Source organism: Olea europaea, chromosome 18, assembly GCF_002742605.1.
Source record: "Olea europaea var. sylvestris chromosome 18, O_europaea_v1, whole genome shotgun sequence".
NCBI classification, from domain to species: Eukaryota; Viridiplantae; Streptophyta; class Magnoliopsida; order Lamiales; family Oleaceae; genus Olea; species Olea europaea.
In genome coordinates, this window is record NC_036254.1 from 26,938,381 (window position 1) to 26,944,627 (window position 6,247).

General features: G+C 39.5%; 1 pseudogene; it reads right to left on the reverse strand.

Annotated features, from left to right (window-relative positions):
* Positions 1-1,107, reverse strand: part of LOC111366939 — a 2,250-nt pseudogene extending 1,143 nt beyond the window's left edge.
* Positions 1,108-6,247: the final 5,140 nt, after the last annotated feature.

A 6,247-nucleotide genomic window follows, 5' to 3' on the forward strand; every position in this document is an offset into this window, starting at 1 on the left:
TATTCATTTCACTTCAGGGCAAGTCATATGTCATCATCTCTCCCGCGACTTTGGAGCCCTGTAGGAGAATTTGAACGGTTAGGACAAGGCATTATCCTCAGTCTTATTAACAACATTAACAAGTAATGTGCTAAAATTTGTCATAAACGGGTAAGCAGATAGACAATTATTAATCCAACTAAGTTATTGACTAAAATGTATTTGGCCTGACTGAGCATCAAATCCCATTGGACAGCTTCTTACGACAAGACATTCAAAATATAACAAATTCAAGTCAATAAAATATCGAGAGTACTTAAAGATAGCGAAAAATCCTAACAGATATGCTCATCTAATAGCTAATAAATTCAACATTTTTCTCTCCCACTTAAACCAATCCAATAATAATTTGGAAAATGAATATCAATAACATTTCCACAATCAAATGAGAATTGCCTGATTAAAAATTCAATCTTTAACCAAAAAGAAAATAAGCAAGAACATAATTTAACCTCGGTATTCAATTTGAAGTCACCAAGTTTCCACAGCCCCTTCCTCACATATTTATCACACACGCAAATTCTCCGGACACCGCCAGCATTAATCTATTCGCCAAATCAGCCACATCATCCGTCAAAACACCAGGAGTGTTAGTGACTCTAATCCCTTTCTGCTTACATTTGATCAAATCAATTTGATCCAATCCGACAATAAAACACGAAACTATTTCTAAATGGGCAATGCCTCGATCAAGCCAGCGTCTGCTCCGGCAGTGGCTCGGCGTGTTGGTTTAAGAATTCCTGGCAACTGTATGTAGAGTTGGTCCAGTGTTTGATGGGCCCTGAGGCGAACGATGAAAATTAGGCCTCCCAAGCGACAAAATTCAAAGGTGTATTATGCTACTCATTGCTAACTTAAAAAACTAACATTAAAACATCAACGAAATATATCATAGAAACGATTTATATTATCAATTATCAAATTAAAGATTTCAAACAATTAGTTAAATACTATTCGTCTTTCTGTTTTAGAGGTAAAAATATCAATCAAATCAGAATAACTTAGCTGTTCAACCATTTCTTTTTCTATTGATAACACAGACAACTCGTTTAATCTTTCTTGTGACATAGTTGATCGGAGATAGGTCTCAATCAACTTCAATTTCGAGAAAATTTTTTCCACAGATGCAACTGTAACCGGTATGGTTAACAAAATTTTGTAAACAATATAAGTATTTGAGAAACAAACATCCAATGTATTCAAATAGTGTAGCACTTCAATTGCTCTTGTTGTTTCATTTGGTAAATAAATTTTCAAGACTTGTAACTCCGAACATAAATCATCTCCACTGATATCCGAAAGCTCATCATGTTCAAGATATTTCTCAAGATTTATACAAGAGTTCAACAAACTTGATAAAGTTGCACTCCTTAACCTCTTCAAATTAAACAAAAATCCAAATATATTATCATATTGTTTGAATTGTTCAAATCGAGTTCTCAGAGAAGATAGAGCTTGATCAATTATAAAAACAAAGTACTCAACTCTAAATGATTCTTCCGCCGATTGATTTACCTCATTACTACAGTTTTCATCAAATTACTTTTTTCTTCGAATTATGCATTTTTCTGTAAATACAACTTCAATTCCTATTTCGTTTGCCTTTTTTGTCGCTTCATCCATGGCAATGGGAAATCCAATTTCTCTATAATCTTCAAAAAAATGAAACAAGTCCTTGGCAATAGGTCGATAGTATGATCTATATCCATGGATTCGATTTGAGGAAATTTACTCACAATATCGACTGTATGCAAGAATCTAGGGGTGGGCGTGGGTCGGTTCGGTTCTAAAGAGAATCGAACCGAACCAAAATTCTCGAGTATCTAGTAAATGGAACCGTTGGGTCCAAATATATTTATAGAACCGTTCGGGTTCGGTTCAGTTCGGTTCTGTACTATGATTAAAAAATTTAACATTTATAACAACATTCCATAAATACAACTAATGATACATTCAATGATTTTGGAATGTCTGAGACTAGTAGACTACCTTATTCAAATGATCGATACGGTCAAAGTTTTGGTCGACGGAGGTCATAGCGTCGGTCAACAATTGTATAGGTTTTGGAATGTTAGCGAGGCTACGAGAGTGAGTGCAAGAGTCAAGACAACGTTATGCACTTTAGTGTAGGTGTTTAGGGCTATTTAGTGGATTAGATCTTGTTGGGCTAAAAAATGGAACAATAAAATGGGTAATTGGGCCAAAAATTAAAAAATTAGAAATGAAACAAATTATTGGGCCAAAAATTTGGATTTAGAAATTGTTAATTTGTTTAGAAAAAATTAAAATTAAAATAATTTGATTTACTCAATATAAAAAAAATTTAGAAAGATTCGTTTCTTTTTCGGTTCTTCGGTTCTTGGTCTAGAACCGAGAATCGAACTGTACCCGTCGGTTCTCAATTCAGATACCCGTTCGGGTATTTAATTTGACAAGAACCGTCGGGTTCGATTCGGTTTAGTTCGATTCGGGTTCGGTTCGATCGGTTCGGGAGATTTGCCAGCCTTACAACAATCTGTACCAGATTACCATGCCAAGCAAGAACTCAAAATTCGGAAGTTCATTTGTTGCCAACGCCTTAGCTTCACTCTTTACTTTAGGATCTTTATTTAGTTTCTGCCAAATCAAGTAATGCTTCACTTATCTGTGCAGTTTGCTCCATTATAGGCTTCACACTCTCAACATGACTTTCCCAACGTATTTGTGACAACGGCTTCACTGTGAACCCTTTTACATTATCTTTAAAAATTTGTCATCGCTTGGTAGAAGATGAAAACAAAGTGTAGATGTGTTGTATCACTCCAAAGAAGGATATAGCTTTGGAACAACAATTCACCATATCACATAATGCTAGATTTAGACTATGAGCGTCATATGGAGTATAGAAAGCTCAGGGATTCATTTCATGTACTCTTCTTTGCACAGATTTGTGCTTTCCACTCATGTTAAATCCGTTATCATACCCTTGCCCTCTAATGTCATCAATATCCAGATCGAGTTTGATCAAAGCCTTTTGAAGCTCGGTTGTAAGTCCAAGTCCTGTTGTGTCATCTACTGATATAGGATAACTAGCTTTGCAGTTTGAAGAAGTGTTGGACAGAAAATTAACAAAGAAAAATCGTACTAGAGGCAATGTTGTCATTTGTCGCGACGGTGTCGGAATGGGCTGAAATTTGGTAGGTTGATTAAAAACGGCCCGAGAAATTGGACTCGGGACAAAGCCTGAGATCTTGGGATTTTAGCCAAATTCCTTCGTTTAGGCCTTCGAATAATTAATTTTCGTATTTTCGTTTTGAATTTTCGCTATTTTTGGAACGTTTTATTTTTTTCTATGTTTTAGGGTTTCTTGTGACGCCTATTTAATGGCTTTTGGAACGTTTTCCGTCATCATTGAAGAATATACAAGTTTCATTCTTGGAGAATTCCAATATTCTTATTTTCAAGATTTATGTTGGTAAATCTTTTGTTTTTTTTTTCTTATTTCCATTCTACGTCAAGTGGTATCAAAGCGAGGATTTGCCTTGTTCTTCAATGGCCCACAACAACGACGGAGGAAGAGTTCATCCTCACGACGCTGGTCTCAGGGAAACAGATGCGAAACTGTGGGTGGCAATTGACGAACAGCGGCAATCGATGGGGAGGTTGGAGGCTATGGTTCAACGTTTGTTGGAGCAACAACCAAACCCTTTGCCTGTCAATGTTCTGGCCCCAGGTGAGGAAGATGCCAATGGTCGACCTGGTGGCAGGCGTCCTCATAGGGTTGCAAGAAACAAACAACCTGAAGATTTTAGCGATGTGGATTCTGAGGACGAATTTGCTGAATACCCAGAAAATCCACAACTGAATCGGAATCAGTTTGATTATAGGATTCGGGCAGGCATACCATTGTTCCATGGAAAATTGCATATTGAAGAATTTTTTGATTGGATTTCTGAGGTCGAGAGGTTCTTTGATTTTACTGAGGTTACGGAGGAACGACAGGTGAAATTGGTAGCGTATAAATTGAGAAGTGGGGCTGCTGTTTGGTGGGAATGGTTGCAGATGGATAGGCGACGTCGGGGCAAAGCACCGATCCGATCTTGGAGGCGGATGAAACAACTTATGATGAGCAGGTTCTTGCCACCTGATTATGAACAGTTTATATTTCAAAGTTTCCAGAATTGTGTGCAAGGAAGCAAATCAGTTGCAAACTATACTGAGGAATGGTCCAGACTTTCTGTTCAAAATAATCAAAGCGAGTTAGAGGTGTAACAAGTTTCCAGGTATCTGGGAGGATTAAAGCCATCCATTCGAGATAAGATTGGACTGCATGTGGTGTGGACGGTAGATGAGGCGCATAACCTGGTGCTGAAAGCAGAATTGATGGAGAAAATGTCCGCTCGTTTTTCCAACCATAAGAAAGACATGGGTGAGTCATCTTACACAACAGCGAACAGAGGCAGATTCACTCATGGTGAAGTCCAGACTCCTTCTAAGTCTGTTGTTGATCAGGCCCAAAGAAGTGTTGTCCCCAATAATAACCACGCTGGGACTCGCCAACCAACAGTTGCAAAGGAAGCCCTGCGAGCGCCAAATCCATATACTAAACCTGCTGGTTTTAAGTGCTACAGATGTGGCCCCAATTGGGTCATTGCTCGAATGAATGGCCAGCCATGAGGTCAGTGAATTTTGTGGATGCTGGAGAGGATGGTGAAGATGAGCAGTATGTAGAGGAAGGGGCTGAAGTGGAGGAACTGTTGGATGGAGCAAAAATTGCAAAAGAGCAAGGAGAATTTGTAAACTGTGTGGTTCAGCGTGTCATGTGCTCAACAAAGGTGGAGGAGTCCTCATAGAGAAATAATATTTTTAAGGCTTGTTGCAGTGTGCAAAGTAAAGTCTGCGATTTGATTATCGATACTGGTAGTTGTGAGAACTTCGTGTCCAAGAGGCTGGTGGAGCATCTGAAGTTGCAGGTTGAAAAGCATCCGAAACCTTATGTGATTGGGTGGATTCAGAAGGGGCCTAAGGTGAGTGTGACAGAAGTGTGTAAAGTCCATATCTCAATTGGCCAGCACTACCGAGATGAAGTGGTTTGCGATGTCGTCGACATGGATGCTAGCCATGTGTTGTTGGGGCGTCCTTGGCAGTTTGACGTGGATGTGGCCTATAGGGGGCGTGATAATGTGTATGTTTTCAATTGGGAGGGTAAAAAAATGCCATGGTCCCAAAACGAAATCCAACTGCCCCTACTATGGTTACTACAGAAGGTCAACCTCTACTTTCTTTAGCAATTTCAGTAGCTGATTTCAAGTCAGAGGTGAAGTAAGCACACGAGGTCCATGTGGTGGTAGTACGAGCCCTCGTTATAGAGGAGAAAAATCAACCTGAGTTGGTGATACCAGGAGCGGTGCAGTCCCTTTTGGATGAGTTCAGCGAGCTGGTATCTGATGAGTTACCAAATGACCTCCTACCTTTGAGAGACATTCAGCACAATATTAACCTAGTACCTGAAGCAAGTTTGCCGAATATGCCTCATTACCGGATGAGTCCGAAGGAAAATCAGATTTGCAGGAGAAGATAGAGGAGTTACTGAAGAAGGGGTTTATTCATGAGAGCATGAGCCCTTGCGCTGTGCCTACCTTATTGGTCCCAAAGAAAGACGGCAGTTGGAGGATGTGCGTTGATAGTCACATGATTAATAAAATCACTGTTCGGTATAGCTTCCCAATTCTGAGATTGGATGACATGTTGGATATGCTGGATGGTTCGAAGTTGTTCTCCAAGATCGACCTTCGAAGTGGGTACCACCAGATTCGAGTTAAACCCGGGGATGAATGGAAAACAACATTCAAAACTAAGGATGGGCTCTATGAATGGTTGGTGATGCCTTTCGGGCTGTCCAACGCGCTAAGTACTTTTATGCGAGTTATGAACCAGGTATTGCGGCCTTTCATTGGAAAATATGTAGTGGTTTACTTTGATGATATACTGATTTATAGTCGTAGTGAGGAGGAACACATGAAGCATCTTCGAGCTTTGCTAGCGGTGTTGTTAGATAACAAACTGTTCATTAATTTAAAGAAGTGTAGTTGGTGGACAGAGCGACTTTTATTCTTGGGATATGTAGTCAGTTCCAAGGGGATAATGGTTGACGAGGAAAAGGTGAGAGTCATTCGTGATTGGCCTACACCGAAGACAGTTGGAGAAGTAAGAAGTTTTCACGGATTGG